Below are 14,656 nucleotides of genomic sequence, written 5' to 3'. Positions count from 1 at the left end.
TTTTGTCCATGGCTAGTTTTAAAGTACTTGCAAGCTTCCACTCATCCCACTGAGGAGAATTTCATGAGCCATAATGAATAACACAAATGAAGCAATTTCCCTTTCATAATATAAAAATTATCTTGAAAAACTTGAAAGGTGAAGAGTATATAAACCCTGAATAATAATTACACAAATTTTCATGTCATGGTATTTTTTAATGTTTTCTTATTCCATTATTCTTGGGAAACCATTTTGAAATGAAATCAAATCTTTAAAGAAAATGTATTCTACAAAACATAATCCATTCATAAATTATCAACATTTACTTTCCAAATATTAAAACAATTATGTATCATCCTTCTGAATGAAATCATCTGCTACTAGTAAGTGAAAGTTGAGAAATCTTACATAAGTAAATACAAATTGTGCAAATATTTCAAATACAGTATACAGTACTATAGTAAAACTGAAAAGATCCATACAGTGTATATCAAAATAACCAACCAAGAACAACAATTTTCATCTACTTTAATCGATATATATATATATATATATATATTATATATAATATATGATATATATATATTATATATCTATAATTATTTATATATATATATATATTATCTAATATATATATATAGTAATATACATATATACATATATATATAAGGTATTATAATATCTATATAGATATAATACTACATATATACCTATATAATATAGGTATATATATATATTATATATATATAAAACAAGAATTCACAGCCTTTACCTTACATGGATAATGTTCTGTCCTGAAACAGTGAACTACCAGAGATCATAAGGAAAGATAAGAAGTAAACATCATATCAAACCCACAGCATATACAGTATATTTTCTAGCTTCATTAATATTTGGAGTTGCAGACAAAGAATTATGAAATGTAAAAGATCAAGTAAATAAGGCTACTGATAAACAAGAAGGAGCCACAAATGCCTTGGTTTTGAAATACAAAGCACAATGATAACAACAGCTGAAACTGAAAAGTAAGTAATTGAGTATGAGGCTTCAGAATTTAATTGATATGTAAGATCTGTAGGGAGTGAGACCGATGATTTTATTTAATTTCACTGAGACTGCAGATAAACATAGGCTGAAATTTTCTAGAGGGAAAAGTTGTATATAATAAGAGAGCATCTGAATTCATGCCTACTTTACCAAAGCAGTGCTTTGCATAAAACTGAATATACATAGAAGCAACCCCAATACTGTACTACACTAATACTGCATTAAATTCTTTTACTTACTATGTATGTATAAGTGAGATAGGATTGGTAAAAGAATGATATATGCTCTGTCTGATATGAAAATTCCATATAAGATATATCTGAGTTGTATCATCTCATTAGATTTAAATTATTATCCAAGTAATGAAAAGGTTGTGGGCTGAAATCCCAAAGAGGCAGTTCCCTTGACATTAAATTGGGATTGTTGGTTATTCTAATACATATTAGATGATCGATATTAAACAGGTACTCCATCAGTGCAACAGACTGTGATCACTGATACACTAAACAGAACAATGAGATCCCTTAATTCTCAAAATTCCATTAACACATCTTTGTCAGTAAGACTTCATCAGCCAGGAAATAAACAATTATCAAATTAGGCTTTTGAAAGTGTTGTCTCTATCATGAAGAAAGGTATGTCAACACTGGCACAAATGGTACCAACTGCATCATAGACATGAAAAATTGAATATTAAAGCAGCACACGCTGAATACCCACCTAATGCACTTCAAGTCTTTAAACCTATCAAGCTATTATACACTGAAAGTTGCAAAAAATATATTACAACTAGGCAAGTGAGATGACCCATAACTATATAAATACTGAAAGTAAGGTAAATCCACAACAGACTCTTGAACCAAGTTTTCAAGGGATAACTTGAAATTTTGAAGACAAAATTAGAATTGGTACTGAAGTCATCATCATTCATGAAAATTATTCCTATCTATAAAAAATATACAACTGTAGGAAGTACTATATTTGAACTAAGCTCCTCTCATGACTTATGATCACAGTGGTAACAATGAAAAGTAAATGGAAGCTACAGATCTATAACAATTATCTCATAGCCTCTCAGCATCAGCAAATTATTCTGACTTTAATGGAAGATTGTTGCATTTGTATTACAGCATTTGATGAAAAACTCCAAATATTTGAAATGCTCGTATTGTAACACAAAAGTTTCATACAGTACCATAATTTACATGGTATAAAATGTCAAGGTCTGTACAGTAGTGATTAAATCACAGACATCTCTACAGTAAAAAATCACCCCATGGACAACTATAAGGGTCAAGGTTTTCTAAGTTAGTGAAGCTTTTCAAAATTAATGGACTATACTTCAAACTTATGGATTACAATTCAAACTCCTAGATCATGATTTCATAACAAAATAATACAAAGGCACACTTTAGTCTCAAACAGGAAGCAAGGGGCTTTGTAAGCTCTGCTAAAACCGTGGCTTCCATAGCACCAGCTAATGAAAGTGATTACTACTCATGGGATGTTTTGCTATTCACAATATGGCTTTGTGATATTCACACTACTGTACAATCAATTAGTTTCAATATGGCAATGAGAATTAAAATACACATTGTAGTAATCACAATATACAATGAATTCATATTGCTAATATTGGTTTATCATGAAGTATCAGCAAAATGATGTAGCAAATAAAATACTGATTTAGATGTAGTACACATGTACAAAATCAAAATACTAAATTTGTCAAATACAAAAACACAAATTTTAATTTATTCACTCATACTAAGTACTTCTGGTAAGAGTGACAAAATAAAAAAGGGTGAGGTAGAGATACAATAATATTTTTGTACAGTGAAAAATTAATATCATGTGTGCAATAAAAAGTATGCAAATAAAATGCACTACATACTGAGTACGTACTTTATTATAGTATAAACAGCACAATTAACAAATTCACCCAATATTAAATTATTATAAGTCCTGCTCAAACTTAACCCAGCATTCTGGGAGTATTAATATTTTCAATTAAAAGAAAGATGTGATAGGAGAAATTAATATGCGCAATGCTCTCATCATCACCTGTACCAATTGACCAAATGCCCACCACCTCACTCAGGACGCACCATAACAGGGAATGGATCACTGAGACCCAAATAGCTACTGTATTTGCCTGAATAATATGCAAGTCGATACATACCTGGCTGCTGAAGAAGCTCATCATTAAAAACAAGCTGAAAATTATTTCTTTTGTCAGATAATATTTAACTACAGGCATTTGGCTGTACTAAAATAATTTCTCATGTTGGAATAACTAATGCTTCAGTACTGTGAATACTACTTACAATGCTCAAAATGCATATGTAAAAATCTTTAGAGCTAAAAAACAGGTTTTGATGTAGGAAAAGGCTGTTTTTGTTAGACGCTGTCGAGTCCTCAAGGAGTTACCCTTTCCATGGTCTAACCAAAGCTCCATGGTGACCTGACTAATGTCAAAGAATTCTCTTTTAGCTGGTCTTGTGGCCGGGTATTGTGTCGTAATGATAAATACAATAGCATGTGATAGAGTATAAATGGACTCAGGATAAGAGGACACTTTCTCTTATCCTTAACAAATGCTGAACCCAGTTTACCAACATCAAAACTTGTAAGAAGTGGCTATATGCATGTGCGCCATCAAATTGTTTACATACAACCAGAAATGGACCAAGACACCATTAGTACTTTGGTCAATGCAGGATAATCCCCTACCCAAATCCCATGTCTTTTCGTCAGGGAAGTGGGAGGGTTTTGAGGATTCATCAGCAACTAAAAAAACCAGGTTTTTCCTATGTCAAACCCTGTTTTTTGATAGAGTAGTTGCTGTCTCTTCCTCAAAGACCTTTACAAAGTGACAGATGACGAAAAGCTTTCGAATTTTAGTCCCAACAACCCAGAAACATGCTGGGTATGGTTGCAGTACAAACATTCCCCAGCATACAACGGGCCGTGAAAAGTATTCCAACAGACCCAGCCACTGACAGGATTTTCCCAATTTATCATAAAACCTTTTGACTGTAATTGACTACTGCTCTTAGGTTTTTCAATCACACTTTTGCTGTGGGGCCCCAGATTGACCAGTTGTCTTAGTAGGCTATTACTAGTTGTATTCCTGATACCTCAAAGAACTACCATTATTAATTTTGTCAAATTTCTTAGGGCAATCTTTACCCCAAAGGGCATGACTTTGAAACTACAAATCTTTCCCTATTCAAACCCTAGGAAGGGGCAGAAGGGAATGGACACTGGGACATGCTAGTATGCATCTTTCAGATCTATAGCTGTCCAAGTCCCTTTTTGAATGATTGAACATACTAGGGCAATGGTAGTTATCCAGAAAAATGCGCAAACAATGTGCTTGTTCAATGTTGATAGGTCTAGGGTCCCTCTTTGTTTGGAGGAATACTTTTGGATGGGTCTGATTTTTGGAAGAACCCCTTTACAGGAGGGGGTGAGGGGCAAGACCGTTTTCACCCCAGCCCATTTAATATTTATGCTGTGTCCTCAAGGGGAAGACTCCCATTGTGTGTGGTATCATTAAAGTCAACCCCCAACCATATCATTCCTATTTGCCTCTTCCTCTGCCTTTGCCCTTGAAAGGCATTCCAGCTGTTGCTTTTCTTTTTCCTATAAGAGGATCTTTGGACCTTGTGAAAAAAAGTTTCCTTGCTGTTTTTGTCCCTTCTGACCACCTACCTATCTTTGAGGAAAAACTGTTGGGGTGAATGAAGGCTTACAGGATTTTTTTTTAAGCGAGCCTTTTTTGGTTAGGTAAGGGGAAGTTTTGGGTTTTTGTTTCCTGATTTCGCCCTTTTTCCAAAAGAGAATACTTTGTACAATTCTGTTGGCAGGCTTGCTGGTTAAGTTTTTAACCAAAACAGACTCCTCAAACAGGTCCTTACAGAAGGGGTTATTGTGTGATAATGAAGTTACACTGAAAAATTATTCTGGAACATTTTGGAAGCCTTTTGGTGGCAACTTCCAGCAAGGTGGTAGAGGTTATAATACTACAGAGGTGGATCCTAATATGAAATTCTGCTGAGGCTGTCACCTCTGATATTCTTCTCATATGGGTCCTAAATTTCTGTGTAGCTATATATAAAGGGAGCTTTTCCCCTTCAAAAGGGAATTGTAGCATTGCCCATTCTTTTGTGGTTTTCCAAAACTGGGATGACTGTGGCAAATGGTTTTATGTCTGCCACTGTCACTAGTCTTTTAGTCACTACAGTAATACCCCAAACTTATGCGATTTGAGTTGCGCGAATTCACAATAGCGCAAACTTTTCATTGGAACCTAACTAATTATCACATGCGAGTTCTTCACAATAGCGCGAACATTTGCGAATCCTCCAGAAACACTACAAAATCCTGCAAAAGTCTTTATGTTTGATTTATGTAAATTTTTAAGTTTTAAACCCTTTCTGCATATAATCTTTATTAAAAATTTATTATTTTTATTTTTGTACATGCATGAATATGATACAAAGGTAATTACAGCACCTACAGTTAGTGCATATATATACTTTTACAAGATGCAATACAAATTCACAAAGTTACTGCATTTTTCAAAGATGAAACACCTTCAGAAACTTTGTTTAATTTCTGAAGTATGTAACTAGTATTATACTAATTTACGTTTTCATGCTTTTAAGTATAAAATCAATATGGAGATTCTGTGTATGCTATTTATATTTTTTTAAATATGTACAAAGGCAGTACGTAATTCACAGAGCTTGTCACTATATAAGACCTTTATGATCAACTAGTAAAACATATCAGAGACATAACAGAGTTGTCGTTCTGTGAAAATTATTACCTTAATCTTGGAGAAAAGTACTGGTACAATCTGTAGGTACTATGTTATGTAATTACAGCACATACAGTTAATGTACTTTCAGATGTTCCCATTTGCACTTTTTAAAGATGATACCCCTCCAGAGTTTTACATATTTCTCTCTCCCTCTTTCTCATAGTTAGCCCTCACACTAGTACATGATTTTAAATTGATTGAATTTTACCTTAACCCTCTGGAAATATTATGTATGTACATACATACATGTTTTCTTTATTTCATTGAAATGTGTACCTACCTTCTTTATAACAGACTTATGAAGTTTACCTAGTGGCCAAAGACAACTTATTTTACTCTGAGGAAAAACGAAAATGGCATCCCATGAATTAGGGGTAACTTTAGTATACTTATGAAAATGGATACGTATGTACGTATTACACAGTTCCTGTAACTACTTTTATGCCAACCAGTTATTTCTTTATTATGGGTAATGAATTAAACTAACTTTTAAATTAGATTACAGTAACTTTCATTTCATTTAAAAGTTAGCCTCATACTCATACTTACTCTTATGTGATACTGAGGACTGACATTACTTGGTTTTGGCCCAAACATAAATCTGGTTCCGAGAAATGGTTAAATATCTGCTGCTGGAATTCTGCTTGAAAGATATAATCTCCCCATTTCTTAGTTCTACTGAACCCTAGGACTCACTAGGAATCTCAAAATGAGCTGTTTTGTCCTAAAACTTGCTGCCATTAGCATACTACAAGTTTTGTACATATCTGGTGACCAAGCACATTTTCCTTGTTTTTTATGAGGACTATACTCATAGCAGGTGGTAAAGGCTGAACTCACTGGCAAAAAACGAACTAGGCAATTTGCTACTAAACACTTGAACTGAAGGTCCTGCATAATGGCAGCCCTGTAGTGATATAAAGCAAGTGTCGAGTGATGTGTTAGAGAAGGAGGCAGCTTACCGTCTTGTCAGCGCTCCTAGATGAAGGTCATTGTCCCCCTCCCCTGCACCAGGGAGAAGACATACCAGAGGTCCAAAGAAGGCTGGTGGGGTTTGCACACAGGTTGCTGCCACCTCTATCGATCCTGTTGCTAGATCCCAGGCTTCGACAGACTGCCATTGGAAAGGCATGTCTGTGGATGTGCGGCGCTTGTCATCCAGCTCGGATTCAGACTCAGATCACGGCCGTTGTAGACGCATCCTGGCCAATTAAAAAGGCACATGAATGACTTGCTCAACTTCTCCCTTACCAGTCAAGACAAGGATACCACTGACAACCCTCTTCCTTCGTGCTGCTATGGAGTGGGCCCCTGTTTTTGTCTCTGTTCAGCTGCCTGTACACCCATGGGATTCTCCTCTGTCGTTTCCTTCCAAGGATTCAAAGTGCCAGAAACATATGTCTGGGCACCTGTCACCCGTGCACCTGTCTCGTCGCTGGGCACTGACTTCCATACTCCCACCTCTTGCTCTTGTGCACTTAACACTGGTGCCCAAGCACCCAGATCTTGCTCATGCATGGCCAAATCTTGCTCCTGCGTGCCAGGCACCTGTTCCTGTATACCCAGCTGTGAACTCACAGCTCCTGGCACCAACTTCATCAAGACACTCGATTCAGCCTCAGCAATCCTCTCCAGTTCCTGTCTCGGAATTGGCCGACCCTTCTCTTGCTCCCATCAAAGAGCAACTGTCAGAGATCTTGAGCTTTATTAGGAAAGCTCCACCATCTAAGCCTGCTCAAGAATTGTCTTTACCTCCAGTATCCTCAGAGGATGAAGAGAATGCTGACCTAGATGCTTCTCCACCCATAGCTCTCAAGTCTCCTCTTCAGTTTCTTCTGAATAATTTTCCCTCCTTCTTCATGACAGCTATTTTGCCCTCTCCGGCCTCCACCTTCTTAATGAGGAATGTTAAGAAAGATCAAGCCCTCCTTCCCAAGATGGTGTTTTCGTCTGGTCAAGAGAAAGTACCAGGCTTACATAGCCGGGGAAGCTCCCTCCCTGGGAGTGGCTGCCCAAAGTCTTCTCGTCATCAGAGCTGGATCATCTCATCAATAACATCTTCAAGGTTTTAGAGGTACTGAGTTTCTTGGACTGGACGGTGAGAGCTCTCACTAAGAACATCAAGAATAAAGGCTTAGGTAATCTCTTTTCAGCAGATCTGTTTAGCATTCTTTCTTTGCTAATAAAGCCATAAGAGATGGCTCCCCAGAACTAGCCTCTCTCTTTGTGTTTGGAGTTCTGAAGAGGAGAGAACTTTGGTGTTCTTTCACCTCAAGAGGAGTTACGTCTTCCCAGAAGTCTGATTTCCTTCTCTCCCCGCTAAACTCGTCGCATCAGACTTGCAAAAGAAATTGACATAGGATATTCTGACATAGTTATCTCAATGCCCCATGAGTTCTACATCTGTGCCCTTTGGCCTCAAGTTCTCTGCTCCTTTCCTCTCCAGCAGCATCCCTTTAATGGGAAAAGACCTAAATTGCAAGTTCAACCCAGCACAAATCTGCGATTTCATTCCAGACCCTCCAAGAAACACTCATCCATCTAGCTCCCAAGAAGTGAAGCAGCAGTCTTTCATGCCCCATAGGGGAAGTAGAGGATGTTCATTCTCAGGGCTTCTACATTTGCCTTTTTGTAGTTCCCAAAGCATCAGGGGACTGGTGGCCAGTATTCGACGCAAGTGCCCTCAACCATTTTGTAAAGAAGACGAAGATCAGGATGGAGACGAGCCAGTCAGTCATGGCTTCCATTCATCCAGGCAATTGGATGATTACTTCGGATTAGCAAGATGCATATTTTCATATCCCCATTCATCCAATCCCCAGGAAATACCTCAGGTTCATCTTCCAAAGGAAAGTCTATCAAGTTCGATCCCTGTGCTTCAGCCTCTCCACAGCCCCTCAAGTATTCTCTTAAGTCCTCTCTCTTTTCACCAAATGGCTTCATCTACTCAGCATAAACATCAGCCATTATCTGGACAACTGGCTTCTTCAATCTCCTTTGAAGGAGAAATGCGCAAAGGACTTTCAAACAACTCTACAACCCTCTCAAGATCTAGGAGTTCTACATCTCCAGATATCCCAGTTGTTCCAACGCAGATTATTTTTTGGGAAATGATTCTCAACTCTCCGACTCTTCATGTTTTTCCGTTCCCCCAAAAGTCACAAATTGCATACAGATGATTTACAAGTTCCTCTCTCTTTCATCATGCTCAGCCTGTCAATGGATGAGCCTTCTATGGACACTGTCGTCAATCAAAACCTTCGTTATGTTAGGCAGATTGCACACAGAGGTTCTCCAGTTCTTCCTTAAAGCCAACTGAGACAGGAAGATTCAACCATTTTCACACTACAGTCACCTATCATTTAACACATTTTCGATTTAACGGAAGCTAAAAAATATTGGAAAAGTTTTAAAAACGCAAAAATTGGCGCCTGATCGTTATTTTCAAATCACCTGCACATCAGCGCTGCAGACAAGAGCTGTCAACATAGACATAACACAGTATGTATTTATTAGTAAAGGGAAAACTTTGTTTATTTATTAATAAAGCAAAAGATTTGTTTATTTATTAATAAAGCAAAAAAAACAAAAAATCCAATAAGAAACGAGAATCAGCTTCGTTCCAACATTGGCATAATTGAACGATGTCTTGCTGCTGATGGCTACGTGTAATTACAAACTTAACGAATAATATGCATCTTTTCCATGAATCTTTTAAAAATTTATACATTATTTCACTGTATCCAATAATACTATATGTATTCTCATATTACTGTGTTATAAAATAATAATATAGCAGTCAAAGTTATTACATAAAAATATAACAGTCATATTCTACATAACGTCGTCTATAACATAACTATGGTAATTGTTTACTATCGTACAATGGTTGAAATACAGCAAACGCATGTTGCTGTTATCCAATTCAGTTGTAATTGTATTAATAATAATTGTGGAACATTTCTTTAGATAAAACTTCTAATTAGAATGATAAATTCTTAAAAACAATTTGTGCTTTTACAAATAACAATCAGAAATTGTGAGAAGTGCCGACATGTGCTGTGAACAAACCGGTTTACAACTTTTCACACACATTAAATCATTGTTCCACAGTCTAAACTATAAATTTTCAACTGGAACTTAAAATTATGCACTTAACTTTTAGTTCACATATTTCCACGACCCTCGGTAATGAAACCACGGAAGCGAAGATCTTAAATCGAGCACTGATTTCAGTACATTTTACAATGATGATCAGACAAAAGTAATGGCTTCTTGGTTCATTTCTGGTCATTTGTAAACAATATTATGGCACATATGCCCATTGCCAACTTTTCTTCTTGCAGGTTTTGATGTAGGTAAACTGGGTTTAGTATTTGCTAAGGATAAGAGAAAGTGCCCTCTTATCCTGAGTACATTTAGACTCTATCACATTATAATGTTTATCATCATGACACAATACCTGGCCACAAGACCAGCTAAAAGAGAATTCTTTGGCATTAGTCTGGTCACCATGGAGCTCTGGTTAGACTATGGAAATGGTAACTCCTTGAGGATGAGACACTGACTACACAATCAAAAAGATTAACTTTACAGATATGTTCCTATACAAACAATAAAAAAAAATTTACATAAAATTGTAGCATTAACTACATACAATACTGTAAACCTGCAAGCCAATAGATAAACCTAACCCTTCTCTAGTGGATTTCATTTACTTTGCCTTGAAATTAAAGTCATTATAAATAGCAGTGAGGATATTTATAGTGTACTTATTTGCTGGTTCTAAACCATGAAATGAACATTATTCAGCATAGCCACCTGAATGTCAAATGAAAAAGCAGTATGCTTTTCCATCAGTACTAGAAATTTTATTCAAAGCAAAGACAATAATCATTCAACAAAAATTCACTGCAATTAAGACACAGCAAATATATTTAAATTTGCTGCCAAGAACTAAAGTTGCCACGTAGCTGTCTTAAAATTTGAAATGGTCTGAATCTGTGTACATATTATTGTCTAGGTGTATTATTTTACATATTCCAACATTAATTCTTTACCTGGAAATTTTCTATGGATTTTGTATTTTTATGGCTGATGGCTGAACACTGGAACTATGTGCATACAACTGTACTGTAAAAACTATAAAGCTAAACATTGTGTACATTACACAGCATTTAAAAAAAAAATTATTGTTTAAGTAATTTTTGTCTTTACACTTAATTGTATTGTATATTTATATATTTTAACATTCAGGTAGTATATGCTGTGGTATTTTTTAAATTTGTTTTTTAAGGCATTTTACCAATTATGGCTGACTGACATATAAGTGCTGAAACCAAATTATGTTATTCTTAATTTTCCCTTTAATCTTTCCCAAAAACCAATGTAACACCAAATAACCTTAACTAAAAATGTTAAAAAAAATACTTATTTATAACTAGAATAGCAAAGTAGTCTTGCTCTTGCAAAAAGGATAAGTTAAACTAATTGATGTCAACATACCTGAATATTGCGCTGAGATGTAGTTCCTGACTGTGGAATGTACATGTAAGTTGTATACTGGTGCATGGATGTAAAATCAGACTGAAAAGGTAAAAGTAAAAGTAAATTAACATTTTGAAGTTTCGCAATAATCCAGTGACTTCAACATACCCTTTTTGTGTCTCACAGGAAATTCCATACATCTCCAACCCAAGTTGTCAAAAAAGTACTGTAGATCAATAGCCCCTGATAGGTTGGTACATGTACATATGTATCCCATAAGTTCCCAATATTTGTCTTACTTCTTGTTCAGAGCTCATAGTCTTCCCAAAAACTTTTAAAACTTGTTCTTCATTGCTGTATCTCAGAGTTTCATCTTGGTTCTTTTATCATTCATTCTCTGTTGTCTTGGAGGTGTTTTTATTCACAGTATGTATACATTTAACCCTCTTACGCGGACTGGACGTATTTTACGTTGACATTTTTTGTCTCCCGTGTGCCGACTGGACGTATTTTACGTCGACTTACAAAAGTTTTTTTTAAAATTCGCGGAAAAATACTTATAGGCCTACCAGCCTAAAACTTTTGAATCACACGCCTTGGGGGATGCTGGGAGTTCACAGATCAAGGTGTTGTTTTGTTTACAATCGTTACGCAGGCGCGCAAGCGCGAATTTCTTTCTTGCCGCACTAAAAAGTATCTGTGACACATCTCAGAAATTATTTCGTCACTTTGACATAATTTTTGTACCATTGTAAATTAGCCGTTACATGAAGTATTAATAAGAAAATGTGCGCATTTTTATGTAGAATACAACAATAAAATACTCATGGTTGTAGCTTTTATCAGTTTTGAGATATTTTCATATAAATAACAATAATTGCCAAAATTTCAACCTTCGGTCAACTTTGACTCTACCGAAATGGTTGAAAAACGCAATTGTAAGCTAAAACACTTATATTCTAGTAATATTCAAGCATTTACCTTCATTTTGCAATAAATTGGAAGTCTCTAGCACAATATTTCGATTTATGGTGAATTTATGAAAAAAATCACATTTTCTTTACGTCCGCGCGGTAACTCTTCCGAAAAAATCATAAGTGCGATTGTGGTAATGTTTGCACCATTTTAAATTAGCTGTTACATAAAGTTTTATATATGAAAATGTGCGCAATTTCATGTAGAATACAACAAAAAATAGTTGAAGGTATAGCTTTTCTCATTTTTGAAATATTTGCATATAAATCACGATAAATAGAAAAAAAACCACGTTCGGTCACCTTTGACTCTACCGAAATGGTCCAAAAACGCAATTGTAAGCTAAAACTCTTACAGTCTAGTAATATTCAGTCATTTATCTTCATCTTGAAACAAATCCGAAGTCTCTTGCAAAATATTTAGATTTATGGTGAATTTAAACAAAAATCTTTCCTTCCCTCCGTGCGCGAATTCTCCGCCACAAATCTCCGAAATGCGTACGTCCCATTCTTGGAATATTTGCTCCATTTCATACTAGGCATTTCATAGAGTTTTATATATGAAAATGTGCACAATTTTATGTAGAATAAAACGAAAAATATTTGAAGGTTGTAGCTTTTCTTATTTCTGAAATAATTGCATATAAAAAATATATAAAAAAAATTCGACATTCGGTCAACTTTAACTCATCAGATATGGTCGAAAACTGCAATTGTAAGCTAATACTCTTACAGTATAGTAATATTCAATCATTTGTCTTCTTTTTGAAAGAAATTGGAAGTCTCTAGGACAATATTTAGATTTATGGTGAATTTTTGAAAAAAATATTTGTTTACGTCCGCGCGTTACGAATTCATGCATTATTTTGTGATAATATTTTCTCTTGTGTTGCTTTTATTCGTTTTACAATGTGTTATATACCAAAATAATCGCAATTTAGTGTACATTACAACGAAAAAAAGTAACTTGTTACCTTTAACCGTTTTGCGCACAGCGCGATTTGAATACAATTATATATGAAATTTCGTTTTTGCGCCATCATATATCGCATTATTTATATATGATAATGATAGTTTTATTAATTTCTGATGGTTGCATACTAAACTTCTGCCAATGACAAAAAAAGGAGCCAAAAATGAACTCTTTATCTTGAAAACTAAGCGCGCTGTGATTTTTTGAAAAAAATATTTTTTCCGCTTCCTCGCTCACTCTGAAACACCTCCAGCACACGGGAGACAATTTTTTTTTACCGCTTCGGCGTAAGAGGGTTAACAAGGATTTCCTTCTGCCGCAGGCATGCCACCGTAAAGGCTTACGATAATGTTTTATACGCACTCTCAACAGTCTTGGCGGTGTCAAACAAAATTTGCTACCTGTTACTCAAGAGATGTTAAATAAAAGTACCTGGACTCCTAATTCCTTCAGCCTAATAGTTATTAGATGATTTGGGCTTGGGGGAATCAATATCATCATCTTAACAATTTCATTATGCCATCCGCCTAGGCATAAAATTTCTAGGGTAGCTAATGTGTTATATGGTATGGGTAGAGCATATATTACTTTGTTGTTCAAGGTTACCATATATTACAAAAGGGATTTTGACGTAAGGAAAAATATATTTCTGGGCGATTGGTTCGTGTCGCCCAGCGAAATATCCCTTTAATCCATTATTTCTAAGGTAAATGAACTAACAAATACCAGAGAATAAATAAAATAAAGAAAAAGCCAGTATAACTGACTCGCTCACCCTCCAAGAGGGCGTCGGTATGAACACTAGGGCGAGTGAGACCACTACCACGAACCTCTTACCAATAGAAATCTCCTACGACAAAACCCCCACAAGAGGGGAGCCGACCCACAGAATGGGCAGCAACTACTACTACTCCACCCCACGCTACCGACTGCTGCGCCTCTGGTGGCCATCCTGAAGTTAGCAGACAATCTTGAACGCAGGGTTGGGTAGGGTGGGATTTCGCTGGCGACACGAACCAATCGCCCAGAAATAGATTTTTCCTTACGTCAAAATCTCTTTTCTGGGCTCAGTTCGTGTCGCTGCGCGAAATCGTACCAGAGAATTAGCACAAGATTGTAAATGAAAATAAATAAGGTCTCAATAAAACTTAAAATAAAATAAAGTATTATAATTGCAAGAAAATATATATATACACAATTGTTTATACAATTCAGAAAAATAATAATTAAAATTAGCTTAAAGTTAACATATATGTACAGGGGCTTACATGGAATATATGTTGAACTTAATATCTGTGTACTTATTACATACAATAGTAAATAAAGCAATTATAATAAATAAAATGATTCTGAACAAACTTA

General features: G+C 35.6%; 1 pseudogene; it reads right to left on the bottom strand.

Moving 5' to 3' along the window:
- Nucleotides 1-1,280: 1,280 nt before the first annotated feature.
- LOC135210139 (inositol polyphosphate 5-phosphatase K-like) overlaps nt 1,281-14,656 on the bottom strand; it is a 141,998-nt pseudogene continuing 128,622 nt past the window's right edge.

This window comes from Macrobrachium nipponense, chromosome 39 (assembly GCF_015104395.2).
Source record: "Macrobrachium nipponense isolate FS-2020 chromosome 39, ASM1510439v2, whole genome shotgun sequence".
In the NCBI taxonomy this organism is placed as follows: Eukaryota; Metazoa; Arthropoda; class Malacostraca; order Decapoda; family Palaemonidae; genus Macrobrachium; species Macrobrachium nipponense.
The sequence above is the reverse complement of the archived record's forward strand: the minus strand, read 5'-3'. Positions and strand labels throughout refer to the sequence as shown.